This window comes from Sapajus apella, unplaced genomic scaffold (genome assembly GCF_009761245.1).
Source record: "Sapajus apella isolate SASKATOON/1434 unplaced genomic scaffold, GSC_monkey_1.0 scaffold101, whole genome shotgun sequence".
NCBI classification, from domain to species: domain Eukaryota; kingdom Metazoa; phylum Chordata; class Mammalia; order Primates; family Cebidae; genus Sapajus; species Sapajus apella.
Window position 1 is genome coordinate 1,988,272 of NW_022437041.1, and position 26,368 is coordinate 2,014,639.

At 36.6% G+C, this 26,368-nt stretch overlaps 1 long non-coding RNA gene across 1 annotated transcript in view; it reads left to right on the top strand.

Moving 5' to 3' along the window:
- The first annotated feature begins 23,663 nt into the window (after positions 1-23,663).
- Positions 23,664-26,368, top strand: part of LOC116536499 — a 33,346-nt gene continuing 30,641 nt past the window's right edge. The window contains exons 1-2 of the long non-coding RNA XR_004262673.1: positions 23,664-23,772; positions 24,685-24,875. This is a non-coding gene — a long non-coding RNA (uncharacterized LOC116536499). The remainder of the gene's footprint in view (positions 23,773-24,684; positions 24,876-26,368) is intronic.

Genomic DNA, 26,368 nt, shown 5'->3' on the forward strand with positions numbered 1-26,368 from the left:
GCCTTTCTTTTCTTTTTCCTTTTTTGGGGTAAGAAAAATTACATAATAACTATTCAGTAGATAATTGTTGAAATAAATATTTGAAAGAGTGAATCATTTAGTTACTGAAGAAAGTTTTTTCAGTGACATTGATATTAGAACCTTGTCTCCAAGTTCTCCCTGTAAGATCACGTACAAGACAAAGAGTAGCCGTGTCTCAAGGGTCTGTGGTCAAGTCTGACAAAACAGAGACAGCAAAGCAAAAGAAAGTCAGGATATTTAGAAGTGTATTATGGCAAGTCAAGTAGAATCATAGACATTTTTCATGGAAGGGAATTTCTAATGAAGGTAGTAGTAGACTCTGAACTCTTTAATTTATGAATGATAACGCATTTTAGCTTTAACATTATGGCCAGGAAAGTGAGACCTCAAACTCAGTCTCAAAAGAAAAGTTAGTAATTTACTTTTGTTGTTGTTGTTGTTGTTATAAATATGTATATATTTTCACTTTAAAGCAAAATGACTAATGAAGTTCTGTTTTCTGTAACAAGTTTATAGAGCTTTACAAAACATTAAAAATCATTGCTAAAGTATCCCAAAGATGATTGTTTCGGTCTAATGAAATTTCAGATGATGTAAATCTTTGTAAATTGGTTTTTTTTTTTTTTTTTTTACTATGGAGTGAACACTTCAGCTAATGATCAACTGAAAAAATCTGTGATTAAAAATTGGATTCTAGATATAAACAAACTCCTCTTCTTTTCCTGGGTTCAGTGTATTTTGTGAAACAATCTTCCAATATAATATAATGCATTTTGATGACTTGCCTTTAAGACAAAACAGAAGACTGGCTTCTCAACTTTTGAAATAAAATGTATCTCATGCCCATGTCTGATATCTAGAATACATTCATTTTGTCAGTGAAGAACATTAGGTGTCTCTAACATTGAGAGAATACCTACCAGATATTTGATATTGTGTTAAACAACTCACATGGTTGATTTTTCCATGGTTACTTTATACAGTAAGCTAAATATTGTTATTATCACCATCAACCTTATTTTAAAGAGTCGTAGGACCACTGGAGATGTTAAATAACTGTCCACTATTCCCAGCCTGAAAGCAGTATGCTTGAGCCTTGAATCCAGGCCATCTAGTAAAGAACATGGTAATAGTCCAGAGACTTATCTGTAAATACTGGGCAATCCTACTTTGCTAGCAAACACCTTTTTGTGGAACTTTTGTCAAAACTCTGGTGGAGAGAGAAGCTTTTCTGTAAGAGTAGATGTCTACGTTTCTTAGTCTGGTGCATGTTTGTTTCTCTGCTTACGTTTCTGGTTCTACCTTTCTTAGTCGACTTGTTATATTTCTCCAGAGGTTTTCTTAAAACATAGGATGAACATGACATGCCTCCCAAATGGTCCATTTTACTTTAATATTATAAGCAAAATGTTATTCCTATTGCATGCTTGCGACATAAAGTTGTTTCCAGCTGAAATAATTTAAAAAACACTTGTGATTAAAACACTTCTCATTTTATTCTCTGTTTTAATGTGAGTTTGAAGACTAAAAGTTACATAGCTTGGCTATATCCCTCTGGCTCACTTTATAATTTTTATTAGTGAACTCTTTAAATTTTGTATTGTCAGTTTTCATAGATGGTCTGGTATAACAGGAAACTTCTGTTGCATTAAAAAACCCTGCTGTCTAGGTCTTCATTCATTACTTTGTTAAAATCCCTTGTAAAAATCCCTATGAAACATTCTTCCAGGAGCTCAGATCTCTCCCAATGAGTTCATGGTCTACTTGATGATAAGAGATATGTAATTCATTGTATTGTCCTTTGACCTAGATTGCTAGAAACTTAGATCTAAGGCTTGAAATCACTTCCTATATTTTTCTCCAGTTTCAGACTTTATATAATTTTTCTTTTTAGCTCTCCTGCTATAGTTCTTTTAAATTTTTTAAATCATGAGTTAATAGTTTCAGGTTTATTTATATACTTTTGTTTGTAAGAACCCCAAATCTTTTACAAAAATTAAAAGGGTACAAAAGGGGTGAGCAAGAATACATACAGAAATAAATATTGTTAGGTGTGCATTTATTTTTCTAGTGTGTGTGAGAGTAGTTTTCTTCAATGGGATAAAATTTCAATGTATGCTTGACAACTTATTTTTGTAAATTTTCATTTTTGATGCGTGGATATTATAGTTGTGTATTGACCTTCCACAAGCCAAAATTTGAAATAAAAATAAATACTTTTTAGGGTATATTAAGATTTTGGCTGATGTTTCTTTGTTTGTCATGTAGCTAAATGTTGGACAGAATAAACATTAAGTAGATATTTTAATCGAAAAATATTTCAAAATTATGATAAAAGAAAGGGAGATTGAGTATTTTCTATTCTCTACTGAGTGTGAAGACTATGTCTCATTTTATTACATGTTCTGTCTCTTAAGAAGTTTCCACAACTCAAGAAAGTAACCTACCTTCCTACATGTTTTCCTTAATTAAAGTTTGTATTTCATCTCCCAAGTTGTGGAAAATATGATATTGTTACAATAATAGACAGAATCCCCCAAAACTATGTGTGAGATAAAGGGCAATTTTTTACATTCTGAATATATCATGATTCAGTGTCATACTTTTCCATTTATGAATTTTTATATATATATATATATATATTTATTTAATTTTGGATTAAATCCTATTGATTTTCCAACACTGTTAAAGTAGGTGATTTTTCACCTGTTGCTCAACTTACATAAGTCTACATTGTGAAGGAAAAAGTTATAAACATGCAAAGTAAGATAATTCCAAAATGTGCAACAGAAATCAATTCTGAAAGCATCATAATACTGGGGATGTTTGAAATAAGTCGGCATTTATCTATGTCATCAATGCTTCATGAAACTCCAACTCATTTCATTAGTAGAAATATCTATCTGGAAAGTCAATAAAGAGTGCTGAGAGCATTTGTGAAATGCCATTGACTTTTGCAATTGTGAGAAATCCATCTCCCTAAACACGAATTGCGCTATGTCTATGTGTCTTCCAATAAACATCTCTCCATCAAATAATTTCAATGTCAGTAAATATGATGGAACACAAAAATCCCTTGTGTCTATTCTTCCTTTCAGAAGAAAAACTCTGACCTTGCCATTGCTGTAGAAAGTTAATATACATGGAAAAATTTAATAGAACTCTTTTGGCTAGAATCGTAGCTTTAGTTTACATTTTGGAAACCACTGCAAAGGTAATTTGACATCTTTCTTTAAAAAATACATTCTATTAATAATTGCAGGAATGTGTGTGAATGGAGTAATTTTTTTCAATCAAATTCTTGTGCTTTTATGTAATGCTTATTTCGTCTTTAATGAGTTGGAACCATATTCCTTTTCCTGGAGAGGTCATTATGCTTCTGTTAGATTGTGATTTTCCCCCTCAGTTGTCTCTTCCTCAGAAATGTTCTGAAAAGAGAAAACAGAGCACACTGTTGCCATTTTTCTCAGAATATATTGTCTAGCACATCTTTGTCATATGGATTTTTATTATTATCTTTATTTAGGACAATATTCTTTTATCTTTATTATGTACTTATTCCTTTTAGTACATTTGGAAATTGGGATGTTTTCTTTTATGGAGAAAGGATGTTAAGTCACAAAAAAGTGTTTAGGCTTGTCTCCGATTGCCTCAAAGTGTAGAAGGAGCAGAGACGGATGAAAGCTTCAGGGTATCACTGATTCATCACAAGAAATAATTTTGGACTGCACTGTCTGCCATTTCCAGCCCTGCGGGTAATGTATTAAAGTGAGCTCAGCATCAGATTGGTGGCACTGAGCATTCTGCTATCATGTCTAGAAGCCCCTCCATCTTGGAGCTAATTCTAATTTTCTTCACAAATCAGCTTGAATTTTCTCCCCAATTTGCTGTTTTCTTAGAATGACTCCTCTCCCACCCACAGGAATGTCTCTGTGCTCCAACAATACTGTGTGTACTTCCCTATCACGTTTCGTTCATTCTCACTATTATTGTTACTTGTTCTTGCCTCTAGTTTTTTTTTTTTTTTTTGAGATGGAGTTTCACTCTTGTTACCCAGGCTGGAGTGCAGTGGCGTGATCTCGGCTCACTGCAACCTCCTCCTCCCGGGTTCAAGCAGTTCTCCTGCCTCAGCCTCTCCAGTAGCTGGGACCACAGGCGTGTACCACCACGTCCAGCTAATTTTTCTATTTTAGTAGAGACGGGGTTTCACCTTGTTGACCGGGATGGTCTCGATTTCTTGACCTCGTGATCCACCTGCCTCGGCCTCCCAAAGTGCTAGGATTATAGGCGTGAGCCACCGCGCCTGGCCTTGCTGCTAGTTTTAAGTGGCATGAGAGTGGGGGTCATAACTTATTAGATTGTGTATTTCTAGCATCCAGCAGAGTTTTTGGCAAGAGCAAAATTAAATGCATGAATGAAGAAAAGAAAATTTTTATATTCTTTCGAATGTGTGATTCGGAAAGAAATTTGAAGAAACTCTATAGCATTTTAGTCTCTTTGGTTTCATTTTTATACTGTCGACACACTCCTACAATGTATCGTGTTATATGGAGAAACATATGTGTACAGTTGTTCTAAAAGACACACTTTTATAGCCCCTTATGAATTATGAATGCATCTTTTAGTATCACAGGAAAGATAGTTTGCAAGTTTGCTATTGTTATCGTTGAAAAGTCATTGACTTTCAATTTCTACTTCCATTTTATTTTTTGTAATGCTAAATATTTGTGTGATAGTGTTATTTACTTAATTTTTCACTTCGTTATTTCTACCAAGGTTTTAGACAAGGGCTAAAACATCCATGGAGCTAAAATGGAAAAGACAGAAAATGCCAAGGGTAGTTGAGGGTATGGGAACAACTGGGACACACACCCACTGTTGATAGGAGTGTAAATTGCTATAAATATTTTGGAAATCTGTTTGTCAGTATCTCTAAAGCTAAATATCTGCATGCTTTATGACCTAGTAAGGCATTCTTAGGTATATGACACATGGAAATGAATATATTCATCAAAATATATACACATGAATGTCTGTAGAAGCCCTATTCATAATTATTCCAAATTGGAAATAAATCAAATGTCCCCAACAGTAATGCATGATTCTTGTATCTAAATACAGTGAAATGCCTATATGGCAATGAAAACAAATGAAATGCAGCTACGTGCCACGCCGTGAATGAATCTGACATACACAACAATAATAACGTTGAATGAAACAATGAAGACCTGAAACAGCGCTCATTGTTTGATTCCATTTATGTCAATTTCAAACGCTGACAAGACTAGCATGTGGTATTGGAAGGCAGAAGAGTGGTTACCCTTAAGGATTGAGAGAGAATAGCGATAGGAAAAGGGGCATAAGAAGGGCTTTTGAGGGTTGCTGATGTTCTGATTCTCTAAGTGGTGGGTTTTCGGTATATTTAATTTGGTGAAAGGATTTCAAATTATAAACCTTCGATTTGTGCCATTTTTTATGTTTATTATATCTCATTAAAAACTTAAAATGAAGTCCGAATAGAAAGTCAAAATCATGATTTAACAATTTGTAAACATCTTAAAGAGATGCTTTGTGTCATGAATGAGAATTTCAGTCCACCTTAATTTTATTAGATGTGTAGAATTTGGCTATGTTAATATAGCCAAGCTTTTCTGCATCTTTGGGCTTTTTGTATTGCCATCCTATTGACTGACAAATATGGATGTGAAAAACCCCTCGGGTAATTAATAGTGACAATGTTTTCTTTCTCCCTCAAAAAATGTTAAAATTATTGTACTATCAAATGATTTCTGATCTTTCTGACACACTTTCTTCAGAAGGTCTTCAGGTTGCCGCACAAATGATCTACTGTTCAGGTCATGGTAATAAAGTGGCTCAAATAGTGATGATACTTTAATAAGAGAAACCATTAAGGATTGTTCACATTATAAGTTATTTTGTATTTTTTGGGGGAGGTGCACATTATTTGTAGTGTTTTCTTTGGAAAAAATAATTATTCCTAGTTAAATAGAGCAAATACATGTTATTTCCTGCTTTCAACTTAAATTCCTGTGTTTGTATTTTATGAAAAGGTAGCAACTAAGAAAACAAAGCTGTAAACAACTTGATACCTGTAGAGACATTTATAGCATTTGTACTTATTAGGTACCAAAAAGAAAAAGGTAATAAATCTACTATTTCCTTGTTTGTCAGGGTTCAAGGGAAAAGATCTTCACTAGCGTATTTGTCAAGCAGATGTGAAATGAAGCAGAAAACTGCTTGAACAACTGAAATCTAGAAATCTCGAATATGAAGTTTTGGCACAAACTTAGATGGCTTCTATGTGAAGGTTTGAACAGTGACTTTGATATGGAAAATTACAACAGCAACAAGAAGTGAGGGAAAATTATGAAAGTAATGTGAAAAACGATGATACAGTCTTTGCAATTTAGATTGGTCTTTGAGATGTGCCATATTGCATAGTTTAATTTTGAAAGGTCATTTAAGCAGAGTTAATTGCCTCTGTTAAATTGGATAGTCAACAAGGTTTGTTTAAATGCTTGGTGCATTTTAGGTTTCAGAATTACAACACAAAAGTTGTTTCTTCTTAGAACTGACCTGATAGATGGAAGCCACAAATGTTTCCATAAATGTTTTCTGTCTGGTGTTATGCAGAAATGTTATGTAGATAACACCAGACAGAATGAAAATCTTAATAGATGACCAGATAAATAATGTCAAGGTATATAAGTTAGAAATACCTAACTTTATAGCAGTTTGTAAAGAAAGAAAGAGAAACAAAAATTTCAGCTGTGGATTCAGTCTTTTACACAAAGTATTATGTTAAATATGCATAGTAGTATAATAGCATTTCTTAAAAATTCTATCTATTTTTACTTAAATTGTTGGAACTTATGTTGATTACTATGGATGCAGCACCATGGCCCTTGACTGGAAGGCACATGCTCAGATCTGTCCTTGGTTAGCAATAAAGCAATTTACATATTTGCCTCTATTAGGGGCAATGACAATGCCTCATGTACATTATATATGCATGCCTGTATGCATAAAAATTCTGAGTGATGGCAATATGGGAATTTCCAAAATTAGTTCCTAGGAGAATGTGGGCTGAATAGAGCCCATTTTTCATTATGTGTGAGAATGAAGATTTGGTATAATATAAAAATGAAATTAATGTTTTAGTGCATGGTTTCATCCTCTTTACTAATAAATATTTAACTGTAGATGCTAACAAGTGACAGATGTGGTTGACTCATCTCTTCTTCCTTCGACTCTCTAATAAGCAATTAAATAGCCTGAAGCAGAACAATCAAGAGGTCTGGCAAATCCACACTCCAGGTAATCGGTTTTTGAAAAATTGAGAGTTAATGGCACTTAGCTCTGTTAGTCAAGAATTCCCTAAGCATCTTTCTCAGAAAGACTCTGAGAAAAGGGACACCCACTAAACAGCATAATTCTCAGTGGCGGTATCATCAACCCTGTCCATAATTCGCCAACAGTTTTTCAAATAATGTTTCAAACGAAGGTATGAAGAAGGCACGTGGTCATATGTGCCATGCTGTTTGCAATTTCACAATTTCATTGTGAAATTCTGATAATCCGAGCTAGCTTTCCTTCTCAGTTTCTGGGCCCCCCACTATTAATGAGTTATTTGGGTGGCAATACTCCTTAGAATTTTCTTTCTTTCTCTTTCCTTTCCTTCATCCTTCTTCTTCTTCCTTCCTTTCCCTCCTTTTCACTGTAAACATTCATTGAGTGCTTAATGTGTGTCATGCCCTGTGCTGGGGTACAGAAAGAGGAAGATCAATAAAGACAAATTTGTGACCCATCGTGACTGCTGACTCTGAAGACAGTATAAATATACAGTTAAAAGGCACTATGGCTTGTTCAAAAAACAGAGATGCCATGGGTAATTGAAAGCATATGGGAAGTGCAGTTTAGGAGTAGGGCTAGAAGATTATTCTGGTCAAAAAAAGATAGCAAGATCAAAAGAAGATGCCTTAGAAATAGTGTGTATGAGGGAAATAACAGCCCAGTATTTCTGTAGTGAAGCGCAAGACAAGATTGTGGTGAAGGATGAGGTAGGAAAGCATGATAACAGCCTTACAATTCATGCTAATGAAACAAGGATTTTTTAAAATAGGTTTTAGAACCTCACTGAAGGTTTTCAAGTAAAGTAGAAATATGATCACCTTTGCCTTGCATGGCGGCATTCTGGTAGGATTGTGGAGGTGGGAGGATTGGAGGCTGGATTGTGGTTAAGAAGCTGAAACAGTAGTGCAGATTCTGACGTATTCCGACACAGTGCCATAGTACTAGGGAAAAAGGATGTGATGGTTTTGTTGCATATTTTGGAGGATGAATTAAAAATATTTAGGGCTAGAGTAAGGCAGTCTAACGATAATTCAAACTGAGGCACGTACCTGCGAAGTTCAAGCTGCATTTACGATAAACCAGGGGAGTAGTCTAGTAGGCAATAGTTTGATGAGTCCGTATTTCACGGGAGATATACGTGCAGAAAATATACATTTGGGAATAGGGAACATTTATGTTTCACTTGAAACTATGTTCCCAGGGACTGGAAGATTGTGATGATGAGGTAGAATCTAGGAATTCCTCTAACATCAATATTTAAAGGGCAGATAGAGGTAGAGTTACACAAAGGAAGCAGAGGGTAGGCAAACGAGGTCAGAAAAAGGATACGGGCACTATTTATTTATTTATGTATTTATTTATTTATTTATAGGCAGAGTCTTGTTCTGTTGCCCAGGCTGGAGTGCAGTTGTGTGATTTTGGCTCACTGCAACCTCTGACTCCAAAGCTGAAGTGATGTTCTTGTTTCAGCCTCTCAAGTAGCTGGGATTACAGCTATGTAACACCATGCCCAATAACTTTTTTTTTTTTGGTTTGTATATTTTTAATAGAGACAGGGGTTTCATCATGTTGACCAGGCTGGTCTTGAACTCCTGACCTCAAGTGATCCATCTACTTGGGCCTCCCAAAGTCCTGCGATTACAGGCGTGAGCCAATGCACCCAGCATCCTTTTTTAAAAACAAGAGAATTGGGCATCAAGGAAGGGAGTGGAGAGTTTCAAAGACAGTGCTTAGTGCAGTCAAGCACTTAGAAAGCTCTTAGCCATTTTGCAAGGCTTAACTGGTTTATTGCCTTCCATTCAGTTAAAACAACCCCAAGAAGTTCTGGAAGACTTCGTACAAAAAAAAAAAAAAAAAAAAAAGAACAGGCCACAGCAAACCCAAAAGTACATTTTATTTTCAAATAAAGTATTGGCCTCAAACTGCAATGTAGAACTGTAATTGAGGTATTTGGTTGACACATGGAAAGGCCTTAAAGATGCTTTTACTTAGAATAAGCACGTTACTTGGAACATCCAATCTAATTGTTCTGTGTTTTATTCAGATGATGCAGAAATGTATTTCCAAGGAAAATCAAACCAAGTAAAGGAGGAAAAACTTTGAGTTCTTCTTAAAGTCTAGGACTTCCTCAGGCTCATTCCAACTCCTCCAGATGACAACATTTTTTTAAGCTGGAGGCAATTAAAAGTAATATTAAAATTTTTTGAGTGAAAGAAAGAGAGAGAGTTCAAACTAAATCTAATGTCTGAGAAAAAAGAGATCAGAATCCACCATGACTTGTCATGACATAAACTCTGTGATCCAAATAAATACCCTGGCCCTAAGCCAGAAGTATCCCCTAAAGATCAATACCTTTCCAATATTCCAGTAAGAAAATCTTAGATATATATCCATTTGAGTTTGTCATTAGAAAAACATTGATTTTTTTTTAGGGATAGCATTTTTTTTTTAATAGAGCGGTGGTTGTGGAAGCCAGATTGCAATAGTTGGGAAGGGAATGGAAGCTGAGAAAGTAAAGACAGTATTGGTTACATTTTTAAGAAGTTTGGACAAGAAATGGAGGAAAGAAATTCAAGATAGATCAATCAGGACCAAAGGTGGAGGAAGTTTTTAAAATTGTACTTTAGAAAGGGAGATAATTTGATTGCGTTATAAATTGAAGAGTTGGAACCAGGATAAAGGGAGACATGAAATTTTAGAAAGCTTAATGACTCATTTAAAAAGACCCTCCAAATCAAGGAGGGATTCAAAGATGCTGAAACAGCTGGTAAAATAAGCCTTCTAAGATGTTATGTGTCACTTTTGCATCCACCCCAGCCACAAAGAATTTTCTGCTGCCCATACAATTAAAAGAAAATATTTACTGACAGGATAAAGATATCTCACAACAAAGCCTCCTGAATATAATACTCCTAGTTATAAGTTGCAGAACAATGCTTATGTGTGTATAGCTAATTGCTAAAAGTCTTTAATGAAAACCAGGCTTATAGTAGCTTAACACATAGAAATTAAAAATAAGTCAGTCTTGTAACTTTGCCTTTTAGTTTTTGTTTGTTGGTTTTTTTACTTAAAATAATGATTTTAAGAGCTAATGGATGCCTGTCCACATGCATTTCTTTTTGGCCTAGAACAATAAATTGGCTGTAAGGCTTTTGACTCTGAAGGCTCTCTGCAATAGGGACTCCCACCAAGGGACAGGGTGTTCATGTGGCAGGCAACCGTGTCATCCTGGCAACTCTGTGGGACAAAATAAAGATTTGCTGGTATTTGATGTTGCCTCTGGCAAATCTTGACCAGAAGGAGGAGAATGTAAGCCAAAAATCAGATTCTAAATTCTAATTATTTCTGGTCCCCCCAGCAATGATCCGAATGGACTTCCTTAACCTGAGACTGTTTCAGGCCATGACTGGAAGTGGGGGTCAGACATGCCTTATAATACCTGTCTGGCATCAATTTTTTTGTTTTATTTTTTGAGATGGAATCTCACTCTGGTGCCCAGGCTGGAGTGCAATGGTGTGATCTTGGCTCACTGCAACCTCTCCCGGGTTCAAGCCATTCCCCTGCTTCAGCCTCCTGCGTAGCTGGGACTACAGGTGCGTGCCAGCATGCTTGGCTAATGTTTTGTATTTTAGCAGAGACGGGGTTTCACCATGTTGGCCAGTGTGGCCTCGATCTCCTGACCTTGTGATCTGCCTGCTCAGCCTCCCAAAGTGCTGGGATTACAAGTGTGAGCCACTGTGCCTGGTCGAAACAAGAAACATTTTATGACTTATTCTCTCTCTTTTTTTTTTTAATTGGATTTTAGGTTTTGGGGTACATGTGAAGAACATGCAAGACTGTTGCATAGGTACACACATAGCAGTGTGTGATTTGCTGCCTTCCTCCCCATCACCTACATCTGGCATTTCTCCCCATGCTATCTCTCCCCAACTCCCCACCCCCCGCTGTCCCTCCCCTATGTCCCCCCAACAGACCCCAGTGTGTAGTGCTCCCCTCCCTGTGTCCATGTGTTCTCATTGTTCAACACCCGTCTATGAGTGATAACATGTGGTGTTTGATTTTCGGTTCTTGTGTCAGTTTGTTGAGAATGATGGTTTCCAGGTTCATCCAAGTCCCTACAAAGGACACAAATGCATCGTTTTTGATGGCTGCATAATATTCCATGGTGTATATGTGCCACATTTTCCCTGTCCAGTCTATCATCGATGGGCATGTGGATTGGTTCCAGGTGTTTGCTATTGTAAACTGTGCTGCAATGAACATTCGTGTGCTTGTACTGGAAGCATTCCCTTTGAAATCTGGCACCAGACAACGATGCCCTCTCTCACCACTCCTATTCAACATAGTACTGGAAGTTCTAGCCAGAGCAATCAGGCAAGAAAAAGAAATAAAGTGTATTCTAATACGAAAGGAGGAAGTCAAATTGTCTCTATTTGCAGACGACATGATTTTATATCTAGAAGACCCCATCGTCTCAGCCCAAAATCTCCTGAAACTGATAGGCAACTTCAGCAAAGTCTCAGGATACAAAAATCAATGTGCAAAAATCACAAGCATTCCTATACACCAATAAAGACTTAAAGAGAGCCAAATCAAGAACGAACTGCCATTATGACTTATTCTCTCTGAAGTCTTTTACCTGAAGGCTTCCTTTGCAGATAAGAACTTGGACCTCCACAATTCTTTATTGTAACCAAGACTTTTCTTTCTGCTGGTCCCAGGTCTTTAAACTCTGCCAACTGTCAACTAGAAAATGTAAAAATCTCCCTATAAGCTGGGAGCATCTCTCTGCCCTCCAGCTTTGAGTTGTCCCACCCTTCTGGATCAAATCAATGTATTTCTTAAATGTAATTGATTGAAGTTTCATGTCTTCCTAAAATGTATAAAACTAAGCTGCACCTGGATCACCTTGGGCACATGTTCTCCTGAGGACGGTGTCACGGGCCATGGTCACTTATAATTGGCTCAGAATAAATCTTTTCTCTCTCTGCCCTTCCCATCCCGTATATATATATATGCTATCAAGGAGATAGTAGTAGATGGGATTAAGGATTCAGAGGTCATTTACATTTAAGTGCTTATTCACTAATATTCTGATTTTCTATTTTCTGGCAAAACAGTAGGATACACTTTTTCATCCTTAGGATGACAGAAGAATTTGGCATAGAATGTGCCGTAGTCAACAAAATGTTAGTGAAAGTGATATACATCCCTGCCAGTATATGATTTGCCATATTCCCAATCTTTTGCCAGAATGCCTCACCATGGTTCAGATGATGAAGTCACCATTAGCCAGAGTGAGTGAGCAAGAATCGTGTGAAGCAAGCTCAAGGCTGGCTTCCTGAGGTCTACAAACTGAATCTAATGTCTGAGAAAGTGAGACAAGATCCACTATGACTCGTCATGCTATAAATGCCCTGCCCTTGCCCTTCACTACAATTTAAAGAAGTTTGAAAAATACATGAAAGAAAGAAATGGAATGATAGATGGACCGTGACTAGTGGTGAAGGACTATATTGCATGTCATGTATTCGGAGCAAGAAACAGACCTTTGTTGTTTGAGAGTTCTAAAATTGTAAGGTTGCTTGTTTACTATAGCAGTGTCTGCTTGATTGACACATTAGATAAACCATTCATGCTTAAGTGTTGCTGACTTATCAGGTCTTTCCCACATCAAGCCAGGCAATAATTGCAGCTCTAAAACAGAATATACATAAAAATCAAAATCTATTCTTCTTCTTCTTCTTCTTCTTCTTTCTTCTTCCTCTTCCTCTTCCTCTTTTCTTCTTCTTCTTCTTCTTCTTCTTCTTCTTCTTCTTCTTCTTCTTCTTCTTCTTCTTCTTCTTCTTTTTTTGTTTTTGAGAGGAAGTCTCACTCTGTTGCCCAGGCTGGAGTGCAGTGATGCGATCTCAGCTCACTGCAACCTCTGTCTTCCAGGTTCAAGTGATTCTCCTGTCGCAGCCTCCTCAGTAGCTGGGATTACAGGCGTGTGCCACCATACCCGGCTAATTTTTGTATTTTTAGTAGAGTTGCAGTTTCACCATGTTGGTCAGGCTGATCTTGAACTCCTGATCTTGTGATCCACTTGCCTCTGCAGATTTTGAAGGAGTATAAACATTTAAACCATAGCAATGTACCTTTTATTTCTGCTTCTTGTCTTATTTAACCAGCTAGGACCTTCAGTACAATATCAAATAGAAGAGTTAAGAAAGGACATCTATTAGCTTAGGGAGAAATTAATGAGTTTCTTACCTTTAAGTATAATGTTAACTAGGTTTATTGCAGACATTCTTTCTCAAATTAAGGGAGTTTCCTTCTATTCTTAATTTGGTGAGAGTTCTAACCATGATTCGATACTGGATTTTGTCAAATGTTTTTGCGTGCTGATTTATATGGTCATATGACTTTCCTTTAGTTTGTTATTGTGGTGCATTACATTGTAGATTTTAAAATTTGGAATCAGTCTTTCATACTTGGAATAAATCCCACTTGGTCTTGGCATATAATTATTTTTATACAATGTTGGATTTAATTTCCTGCAATTTTGTTGAAGATCTTTGCATGTTCATGATACATATTGTTCTGAAGGTTTCTTTAGTTGTAATGTTTCATCTGGTTTTGGTGTTATTGTAGTATTGACCTTAGAGAATGAATTAGGAATCTTTCTTTTGCTTCTATTTTCAGGTAGTGATTTAGGAGAATTGGTATCATAAATATTGGGTAGGATTTACTGGTGAAAGCATCGGGGCCTGGTTCTTTCTTTTGTATAAAGTCATTATTTATCGTATTAACGTACTTGGGCTACTATAAAAAGTACAATAGATTGAATGGCTTTAACAATAGAAATTTGTTTCCTCCCAGTTCTGGAGGCTGGAAATTTCAAGAGAGGGTGCCAGTGTGGTTGGGTTCCTGATGAAGGCTCTCTTCTGTCTTGTAGATAATTCCTTTTCACTTCACTGTGTCCTCATATGGCACAGAGAGAGAGAGAAAGAGAGGGAGGGGGAGAGAAGAGAGAAAACAAGTTCCCTCGTGTTTCTTCTTACAAAGCACAAATACCATTATGAGGGCCCCACCCTCACGACCTCATCTAATCCTAATTTCCTGTCCAAATTAAATCTCAAATGTCATCACATTGTGGTTAGGGGTCAACACATAATTGGGGGTCACGGTGAGGGGTAAGTCACAAACAGTCATTCTATAGCAATTATTGATCATAATGGATTTAGGAATAATGCTACTTATTTCTCAAGTGAGTTTTAGTAAAGTGGATCTTTTAAGCAGTTATTCATTTAAATAATCAGTTTTTGGGCCAAGAATTGTTCATGATATTTCTTTTCTAATGTCCATGGGAACAGTAGTGATGCTCTTTAATTCATTTTTAACATTAATTGTTGTCTTGTTCCTTTTTTTATAGTTACTGTGGCAAAAAGCTCATAAACTTTATAGATGTTTTCAAAGAATTAGCTTAAAAACTATTTTTGGACACAGGGTCTCACCATGTCACTCTGGCTGGAGTGCAGTGGTGTGGTCATGGCTTACTGTATCCTTGACCTCCTGGGCTCAAGCAATCCTCCCACCTGAGTCTCCTGAGTTTCTGGAACACTGATGTACATTACTATGCCTGCTAGTTTTTACAAATTTATTTTTATTTTGTAGAGATGGAGCTTCATTCCATTGTTTACTCCAGTCTCAAAGTCCTGGACTCAAGCAATCCTCCCATCTCGGCCTCCCAAAGTGTTGCAATTATAAATGTGAGCCACCGTGCCACGCCAGAATTAGCTTTTGTTTTCATTAATTTTTACTATTGTTTTCCTATTTTCAAGTTCATCACTCTGCTTGAATTTTTATTATTTCTGTTCTCCTGTTTGCTTTAGGCTTAGATACTCTTTCTTCTTTAGTTTACTTATGTGGAAATTCAGGTGAGTGGGTTTAGATCTTTCTTCTTTTCTAATATATATATTTAATGCTATAAATTGTCTTCTAACTGCTGCTTTTGTTCAATCCCTCAAGTTCTGATAAATTGTATTATAATTTTCCTCTAATTAAAATAATTTATCTTGCATTTTCATTGACCCATATGTTATTTAAAAGTGTGATGTAAATAATCCCATTAAGAAAGGGAAAAAGACATTAACAGACATTCCTCAAAAGAAAACATACAAGAGTCCGGTAAATATGAAAAAATGCTCAACATCATTAATCTTCAAAGGAATGCAAGTCAAAATTACAGTGAGGTAACATTACACACCAATCAGAATGGCTATTACTAAAAAGTCAAAAAACGTATGCTAGCAAGGAGGCAGACAAAAGGGAACACTTATGCATGATTGGTGGGAAGTTAAATTAGTTCAGCCGCTATGGAAAACAGTCTGGAAATTTCTCAAAGAACTAAAAGTAGAGCTACCATTCAACCCAGCAATTCCATTACTGGGTATGTATCCAAGAGAAATAAATTATTCTACTCAGAAGATACGCACATGTTCATGGCAGCACTATTCACAGTAGAAAAGACATGGAATCAACCTAGGTACCCATGAGTGGTACCTAGTGGTACCCAGATAAAGAAAATGTGGTACACATACACCGTGGAATATACGATACAGTCATGAAAAAAAATAAAATCATGTCCTTTGCAGAAATGCTGATATAGCTTGAGGCCATTATCCTAAGTGAATTAATGCAGGAATAGAAAACCAAATACCACATGTTCTCATGTATAAGTGGTAGCTAAATATTGGGTACTCATGAACACAAAGATGGGAAAAATAGACACCAGAAACTACCGTGGGGGTTGGAAGGTAGAAATGGTTTAGAAACCACCCACTGGATACTATGCTTACTACCCGAGTATGGGATCATTTGTACCCCAAACCTCAGCATCATGTAGCATACCCATGTAGTAAACCTTCACATGGACTCCCTGAATCTATCGTAGAAGTGGAAATCATAAAAAATAAATAAATAAAAGTGTGTCGATGTGGTCTTACTTCTGAGATCTCTGTTCTGTTCCACTTGTCTGTCTGTCTGTTTTGGTACCAGTACCTGTTTTGGTTATGGTAGCCCTGTGGTACAGGTACTTTTTTTTTTTTTTGCTTGGAATTGTCTTGGCTATACAGGCTCTTCTGTGGTTCCATATCAATTTTAAGGTAGCATTTTACTAATTCTGTGAAGAATATCAATAGTAATTTAATTGAATTTATAAATTACTTGGAGCAGTATGGCCATTTCATGATATCGATTCTTTTTATCCGTGAGCATGGAATGTTTTTCCATTCGTTTGTGTCTTCTCTTATTTCTTTGAGCAGTGGTTTGTAGCTCTCCTTGGAGAGGTCCTTCACATCCCTTGTTAGCTGTATTCCTGGGTATTTTATTTGTAGCAATTGTGAATGGGAGTTCATTCATGATTTCACTCTCTGATTGTCTATTGTTTGTATAAAGGAATGCTTGTGATTTTTGCACATCGATTTTGTATCCTAAAACTTTGCTGAAGTGGCTTATCAGCTTAAGGAACATTTGGGCTAAGACAATGGAGTTTTCTCGAAATAAGGTTATATTTTCTGTGAGCAGAGACAATTTGACTTCCTGTCTTCCTATTCGAATACACTATCTCTTTCTCTTGCCTGATTGCTCTGGCCAGAACTTCCAATACTATGTTGAATAGGAGTGGAAAGAGAGGACATCCTTGCCTTGTGCCAGTTTTCAAAGGGAATGGGCTTCCAACTTTTGCCCATTCATATTGGCTGCGGGTTTATCATAAATGTCTCTTATTATTTTGAGATATGTTCAAGCTATACCTAGTTTATTGAGAGTTTTTAACGTGAAGGAATGTTGAATTTCATTGAAGGCCTTTTCTGCATCTATTGAGATAATCATGTGGCTTTTGTCATTAGTCCTGTTTATGTGATGAATTACATTTATTGATTTAAGTATGTTGAACCAGCCCTGTATCCCAGGGATGAAGCTGACTTAATTATGGTAGATAAGCATTTTTATGTGCTGCTGTATGTGGTTTACCAATACTTTATTGGGGATTTTCACACTGATGTTCATCAGGGATATTAACCTTCAACAAACCTTACAAAAGCAGACAATGAGGAAAGGATTCCCTATTTAATAAATGGTGCTAGGAAAACTGGCTAGCCATGTGGAGAAAACTGAAATTGAACCCGTTCCTTATACCTTATACAAAAAATTAACTCAAGATTGATAAAAGACTTAAATGTAAAACCCTAACCATAAAAATCCTAAAAGAAAATCTAGGCAATACCATTTAGAACAGAGGCATGGGCAAGGCCTTCATGACAAAAATGCCAAAAGCAATTGCAAGAAAAGCTAAATTTGACAAATGAGATCTAATTAAACGATAGAGCTTCTGCACAGCAAAAGAAACTATCATCAGAGTGAATAGGCCACCTACAGAATGAGAGAAAATTTTGCAATGAACACGTGTGACAAAGTTCTAATAATCAGAATCTACAAGGAACTTAAACAAATTTACAAGAAAAAAGCAAACAACCCCATCAATAAGTGGGCAAAGGACATGAACAGACACTTCTCAAAAGAAGACACTGCGCCAACAAACATATATATATAAAAAAGCCTATCATCACTGATCATCAGAGAAATGCAAATCAAAACAATGAGAAACCATGTCACTTCAGTCAGAATGGCAATTATTAAAAAGTCAAGAAACAACAGAAATAACAGATGCTGGTGAGGCTGTGGAGAAATAGGAATGCTTTTACACTGTTGATAGGATTGTAAATTCGTTCAACCATTGTGGAAGAAAGTGAGGCAATTCCTCAAGGATCTAGAACCGGAAGTACCATTTGACCCAGCAATCCCATTACTCAATATATACTCAAAGGAATATAAGCCATTCTATTACAAAGGTACATACACATATATATTAATTGCAGCACTATTCACAATAGCAAAAACATGAAATCAACCCAAATGCCCATCAATGATAGACTGAAAAAAGAGAATGTGATACATATACACCATGGAATACTGTACAGGCATAAAAAGGAATGAGATCATGTCCTTTGCAGGGACATGGATGAAGCTGGAAGCCATCACCCTCAGCAAAATATCACAGGAACAGAAAACCAAACACCACAAGTTCTCACTCCTAAGTGGAAGCTGAACGATGAGAATGCATGGACACAGGGAGGAAAACAACACATATTGGGGTCTGTTAGGGGATTCGGGGGAGTGAGAGCATCAGGATAAATAGCTAATGCATGCAGGGCTTAATACCTAAGTGATGGGTTGATAGGTGTAGCAAACCATTGTGGCACATGTTTACCTACATAAAGAACCTCCAAATCCTACACATGTATCCCCAAACTTAAAAAAAATAAGGATATTGTTTAATTTCCAAATATTTGATGATTTTCCAGATATTTTTCTTTCTGTTATTCATTTCTAGTTTTAATACCATTGTTGCCTGAGCAAATAATTTGTGTGTTTTCTATACTTTTACATTTGGTAAGCTGTGTTTTATGGCCCAGAATGTGATCTAGCCTGTTGAACATTTTGTGTGATCCAAAGTAGAAAGTATATTCTAGTGTTGTTGAATGGCATATTCTACAAATGCCAATTAGATAAAATTGATTGATATTGCTGTTTAGGTCAACTAAATCTTTACTGATTTTCTGCCTGCTTCATCTATCAATTGCTGAAAGAGAGGCTTAAGTCTCCAACTATAACAGAAAGTTTATCTTTTTGCCTTAAAATTCTATCAGATTTTGCCTTGCATATTTTGATGCTCTATTGTTAGGACTGTTATGACTTTTTGAATAATAAATCTTTTTATCATTTTGTCATTTCTCTGTCTATCCATGACATTTTTTCTCATTCTGAATTCTGCATTGTCTCAAATTAATCAAGTTACCTCAGCTTTCTTTTGATTAGTGTTAGCATGGCATATCTTTTTCCATACCTTTACATTTATCCTATCAGAGTCTACATGTAAAGAAAATTTCTTATATGCAACCTATGGTTCAGTTCTGTTTGTTAATCCACTCTGACAATGTGTGTTTTTTAATTTATATATATGAATTATTTGTTTTTAAAGTGATTATTAATATACTTGGATTAGTATCCACCATGTTTGTACTGTTTTTTATTTGTTGCCAAAAGCTGTCTATTCTGCCTTCTTTTATTTTAATTGAGTATTTTATATGATTCCATTTTCTTTTCTCTCTTAGCATATTATTTTACTTTTACAAATATTGTTAGTGGTTGTTCAAAATTTTAACTAATCTGTGTTCACCTTCAAATAAAAGTATTTCATTGCACATGTAGGCCTGATTTGTCCCTTGCATCTCTTGTGAGATTGCTGTCATTATTCTAGTTATCCAGAAGATAGTTATAAATGGTTACTTTTATTATTTAGTAACAATAAATAAGCAATAAATATCCCTTAATGAATTAAGAATATGAAAATAACAGATTTAATTTTTCTTTATTTATTTGTTCTCTCTTGCTCTTCCTTTTTAATGTAGACTAAAATATCTGGCTTACATAGTTTTCCTTCTATCTAAAGACAATCTTTACATGGTTTTTACATGATAGATATGCTGGCTATGGATCCCCTCAGTTTTTGTTGGTCTGATAAAGTATTTTTCTTTCACTTATGAAGGATCATGTATTTTGATATAGAATTCCAGGTTTTTTTCTTTTAACACTTTAAATATTTTGCTTTTTGTTACTTTATGTATTTTAAATATTACTTGCATGGTATCTGGTGAGAACTCCACTGTAATTATTATCCTTGTTCCTGTATAGGCAAAGCATTTTATTTCATTCTGGTTACTTTCAAGGTTTTCTCTTTGTGTTTGGTTTTCTGCAGCTTGAATATGATATGCTACAGATAGTTTTTGTTTTTGAAGGGAGGAGAGGGAGGTTACTTTGTGGGATATCTTTGAGCTCCCTCGATCTGTGGTTTGCTGTCTATAATTAATTTTGGAAATTTCTTGGCCATTATTACTTCAGATATTTATTTTGTCTAATTTTCTCTTTCTTTGTATTCTGGCATTCTGTAGTATCACATCTTTTGAAAACGTCCCATAGCTATTGGCTATTCAGTTTTTTTTTTCTTGTCTTCTCTTTGAATTTTAGTTCAGGAAGCTCTATTTATGTTTCTTTAAGGTCACTGATTATTTCCTTGGGTTGAGTCTACTGATGAGCCCATCAGATAGTCTTCACGACTCTTATTCTGTTTTAAATTTCTAGCGTAGTCATCAATTCACCAAAATTACCATCTAAGTCAGGGACGGACAATATTTTGACTTTCTTGGGCCACATTGGGAGAAGAAGAATTGTATTGGGCCACACATAAAATGCACTAATGATAGTTGATAAGTAAAAAAAAGAAATTGCAAAAATCTTTTAAGACAGTTTACAAATTTGTGTTGGCCTGTATTCGAAGCTGTCCTGGGCTGCACATAGCCCACCGGCCATGGGTTGGAAAAACTGGATCTAGGTGTTGCTGCTAATTAGTGGTCCCAATGGCTTTTGCTCCAGACGATCTTGGCTTTGGGCTCCAGTTTGCCCTGGGACCTATGTTCTCAGATGGGTTTTTTTTAAAAGTCACTGATTTTCATTTTATATAGCCCAATCTAAAAATCTCTGCCCTGGAAGTTTGCACTAAAATATACTGGCAAAAAAAAAAAAAAAAGTTTAAATCAGAACTTTAGGATCTCGGTACCAGGAATTCAGGATTTAAAATCTCAGGAGTTGTGTGATTTTGGGGCTGAGGGGTGCATGTACATCTTTCTTTTTAAAAACTGATTTAAAATGGAAATTTATCATGTCCTTCAATTATAAGCATAAGCAACAAAGCACAACAGTATTGGAAGTAGCTGTGACATTATTACCATTGGAACTAACACATATTTTCATATCACATTTATAGTTTTTTTCTAATAAATTACAATATCATTTATGCTGAACACTTTGAAAAGTATACTAGTTAGGAGACTCACCACTGGATCTTATTATTTAAAGCATTATTTTAGAAGAGGCACACCACCAATTTACTTAAACATTTATTTCACTAACTATATTTAGGTGTATTTGTTTTCTTTTCAATTTGGTGCATTTTTATTTTATGATACAAAATTATTCCGAAGAAGTATGGGAGGCAGAATAATGGCCTCCACAGATGTCCACACCCTACTTTTAGGTACTTGTGAATTTCTTAAAAGAGACTTTGGATTTGTTGGCCTGTAAATTAGCTCAACCATTGTGGAAGACAGTGTGGCCATTCCTCAAGGATCTAGAGCCAGAAATACCATTTGACTCAGCAATCCCATTACTGGGTATGTACCCAAAGAATTAGAAATAATGCTACTATAAAGACACACGCACATGTATGTTTATTGCAGCGCTATTCACAATAGCAAAGACTTGGATCCAACCCAAATGCCCATCAATGATAGACTGGATAAAGAAAATGTGGCACATATATATCATGGAATACTATGCAGCAATAAAAAATGATGAGTTCATGTCCTTTGCAGGGACATTGATAAAGCTGGAAACCATCATTCTCAGCAAACTATCACAGGAACAGAAAACCAACCACCACATGTTCACACTCAGAAGTGGGATTTGAACTATGAGAACACATGGACACAGGGAGGGGACATCACACACCAGGCCTGCTGGGGGGTGGGGGGTTAAGGGAGGGATAGCATTAGGGGAAATACCTAATGTAGATGACAGGTTGATGGGTGCAGCAAGCCACCATGGCACATGTATACCAATGTAACAAACCTGCACGTTCTGCACATGTATCCAAGAGCTTAAAGTATAATAACAATAATAATAAAAATAAAAAAGAGACTTTGGGGATATGATTAAAGTTAAGGAACTTGAGATGAAGAGATTACCCTAGATTATCCATATGGACCCTATCTAATCATACAAGTCCTTAAAATAAAAAAGAAAGGCAGAAACGTTGGGTCAAAAATATGAGACATGAGCAGAACTGGACCTGTTTTTGCTGGAATTGAAGCTGCAGGCAGGTGACCATGAGCCAAAGAATGCAGTGGGAAGGACCTTCAGCTACAGCCAGGAAGAAAATGGGTATCTCAGTCCTACATCTGCAGGGAGTTAAAATCTGCCAGCAATTCAAATGAGTAGAAAACAGATTACCTCCTAGAACCCCTGGCCTGCCCACATTTTTTATTTCAGTCCGGTGAGACCTGTACTGGACTTCTGAGCTACAGAACTGTAATAACATGTTTTAAACCACCAAGTTTATTCTACTTTGTTACAGCAGCAATACTAAACTGATACACCAAAAATCCCTGTACTTCATCCAAATATCCATGTTGTCCACGACACACAAAGAAACTAAGAACCCAGCTGTAGTTTAATTTGACATCACAGACCCAACATGCTTCGAAAGGTAAATGTTATCGAATGAAATAATTGATGATCATTAAGACACCCAATATTTTGGCACTGAAAATAATGATTCCATCTATGTTAAAAAAAAGGCATAAAACAATTATACTAAACTACTCCATTATCTCTTCCAATTTGGTTCCTTAATTTTCTAACTCTATGTCCATGGCTGATTATGATAATTCAAACTTTTTTTCTGAATATTATGCTGCATATATAAACTCAGGCACTTAAGAGCAGCTTTTGAGGAACTGATTGCCTTAACCAATTAATTGAAGGTAAACTTATGTCATTGAAGAATGCATATGGGTGGAAAGGTTGTATCAGCAAAGTCTAATGAGGAAAATGATGTATTAGAAATACAGAAGAGTGATGGCTTGCTCTGAGTATGCCTCTTAGGTTGGAATAAATTACCTTTCATTATAATCTCAATATCCTTTGGTAAGAGTAACTCTGAAAATGTATGTTGGCACCAAAGCAACATCACTGTGTATTCTTTATGAGAATATTTTTAAAAGTAATAACCAGAAGGCCATGAAACTCTTTAAATACCCGTTAGAATTAGGGAGTAGTAGAAATCTAAATTACAAGGCTGTTGGAATATTGCAGTATTCCTACCAGATAATAGAAAGTCTATAGGCAACTATATGAAGAGACAATTCTTGAAAAACATATTCTTGATTTTCTTCTTGGTGTACACTTTCTAATTAGTTTCACTTTAGCACCTTTCTTTTTTATAGTTTGCCAAAATGTACTATCTTTTATTCACAGCTTTTGGTTGCAGGATTATTCACCCTAGCTCATAAAAGAAAACAATATTGCATTTCTAACCTTTTGCTCCTAGAATTGGCAAGTCTAGTCGAGAAAGGCTGGAATGCCATTAAAACAACAGCTTGTCATCTTTCAGTCAGTCCTTAGCTGAAGTTAAAATCCCACTCCTCCTACATGATCCAGGTAAAGACCTTCTTCCTTAAGGCTCTTTACTGCTTCAGGCATCTGCGGTTTGCTTCTTTCCATAAGGAAACCTCTAAGCATTTGGCACCCTAGACATTAACCTGAGTTCTCATCTCTCAGTTCACTCAGTCGTCCAACACGATTTGATTGTCTGCTGGGTGCCAGTCATGGTGCTAAGCTCTGCAGGAACAAAGATGAATAGGACTCTGACCACATTCTCAGTAGAAGAGGGAAATACATGTGAAAAGAAGTCGTTATAGTACAGTCTGATAAGCACTGTAATAAAACCTGGAAGATTTTCACACAGTGGCAATTATAAAATTATGAAGATTTGTTCTCTCTCTAGCTATTCAGTCCCTAAAATGCTTTATGCTTTGTCCCCCGTGTTACCATACTGATCTGTTCGTAGTGCCTGTTCTTAATTAAGTCTTCTAGATAAAATGTTCTTCTCTGTGCTCTTGTCTTATTTGTTCCCCATCCTTTCAGTTTCTTACTGTGAACAGGGAGAAAGCATTTCTTCTCAGTGAGCCCAGTACTACTACTTTGAGTTAGTAGAGGGTAGTGGTTAAAAATTCAGGCTCATGGTAGAGGTTACCTGCATTTGAACCTGGGTCCAGCCACTGGATAGCCTTTTAACATAGGCAAGTTATGCAAACCCACAGTGCCCAAATTTCCTCATCTGCAGCATGATGAGGAATAGCACCTATTCCATAGTGTTCTTGTTAGGATGAAATGAGATACTGTGCGTAAAGTGCTTGGCATATGATACGCACTGTGCAAACAGTAGCATTATTATTTGACAGCAGAACAGAGGCCAGCCATTTCTTCGGTTTATAATTTAGGGCCAAATAGAAGTGCTAGTAATAACACATTTATTGTTTTTATTTTTGATTGTACCTGGCTGCTGGGGAGCCTCCGTAGCATAGAGTGAGTAGCACCTAAACAAGAACCAAAATGGAGGGTATGGATGAGGCTCAGATCATCACCCCCTGGAGAATAGAGACAGTGTCTGAGTCGCCAGGAAATCTGGCCCCTGCTCATCCTGGAATCCCTGAACTTTGACTTTTTAAGAGAACATACGACAGATGATGCCATTGGAGAAGGTAAGCGGCAGATCTTCTAAGTGGTAGAACTGAGATTTGAACCTTTGGCTTTCTGACTTTAAAACATGTTTTTTTCCCTCTATAAATAAAATGTGTTCCCAATGGAACAAGGATCCAATGAGTGAGCATGTAGGAAAGGAACTTGTACAAGAGATGCTGCAATAAAGTGGTCTTGGCAAGAATTGGGAATAGACACGGGAGTGTGGAATGCCATCTGTTGTCTAGGGCAATAAGGACGGAGAACAGGGGCTATATTTCTTAGTAGTGCTGCGGTATGCTTAGATGACCCTGAACTTTGTTGGTGTGAAGTAGTCTGTAAGATGATTGGCTGTTGGTAAAGCCACAGTCAGCATTTGCCTTTAAATTATACCGTGCTGATATTTGATATTTACTCTGCTGGAGTGCCACATTGATTTGCTTTTTCCTCTCAACGTTGTGGCACTACATTGCCTTAAATTCTAACATGTTAGTAGTGTTTTAAAATAGCATGTCATTTAATATTCATATTAATGAGATTCTGATGTTAAGAATCACATACAGGGGTGTCAAGACGAGATGGAATTTGCGCAATGCACTTCCTACAATGCTCTTGGCCAAAGGGCTTTCACCATTGGCAGGACCTTGTTACAACAGCCTCGCCTTCCTGCATTCCCACAGCCTTGACCCTGAGGGCTGCCATGGAGCCAGGCTCCCGTATGGCGTGGGTTTGGGGAAGAAGCCAGGCAGTCAGGGTTCTCAGCAGGAATATGAATTGTGTGAGGAGTCAGGAATGTGTCATTCAGTAGTTAATGAAGTGCTGGGGCCTTAGTTTAACTATTTTAAACCCTTGGAAGGATTTGGAAAATGAATTCAGAGCTGGTTTGTTATTTTTGCCCTCATGGGTCTTTGTATGTCTTTTTAACAAGCACAACGGCTTTAGAAATCGTCTCTCTAGTTATGTTTGCTTCTTTTCTACTTGGGAAACATCCTAAGGCTCACAGTGGTACTTGTGGCACCCCAGCACATCTCTCTACCTCTTACCCCTGTCCCTCCCAATCTAAAAAAAAAGAAAAGGGAAAGCCACTGACTGACTGCACCTGAAGCTTTGTCAAGGCTCTTCGGCACAATTCAGTGCCTGCAAATGTTACAGGAGGGTGTGCAGACAGATGCAAAAGGGTGTTTGTCAAATCAGGAGAACATTGTTCAACCGAGACTCATTTCTGGCTCTCTGTGGTGTAGTTGCCTTGAGAATAATTATGTGCAAGCACTGCTTGGATCGTATGGTGACCTGGCTAGGGGAAGAAGATTCTGGGAATAAACAGCAGCTAAGCAGCAAGAGAGCTTGCTGTCTGTTTAAATAATGCTCTGTAAATATCTTCAGGTAGCCCGTATAAACCCTGGGATTTATTTTCTTCAGGGCTGCTAACCACCTCTCTGTACTACCAAACTGTACAGGAGCAGCCTTTGCGTTTTACATTTTAAAAACCTGCTCCTCACCCCTCCCCAAATACAAC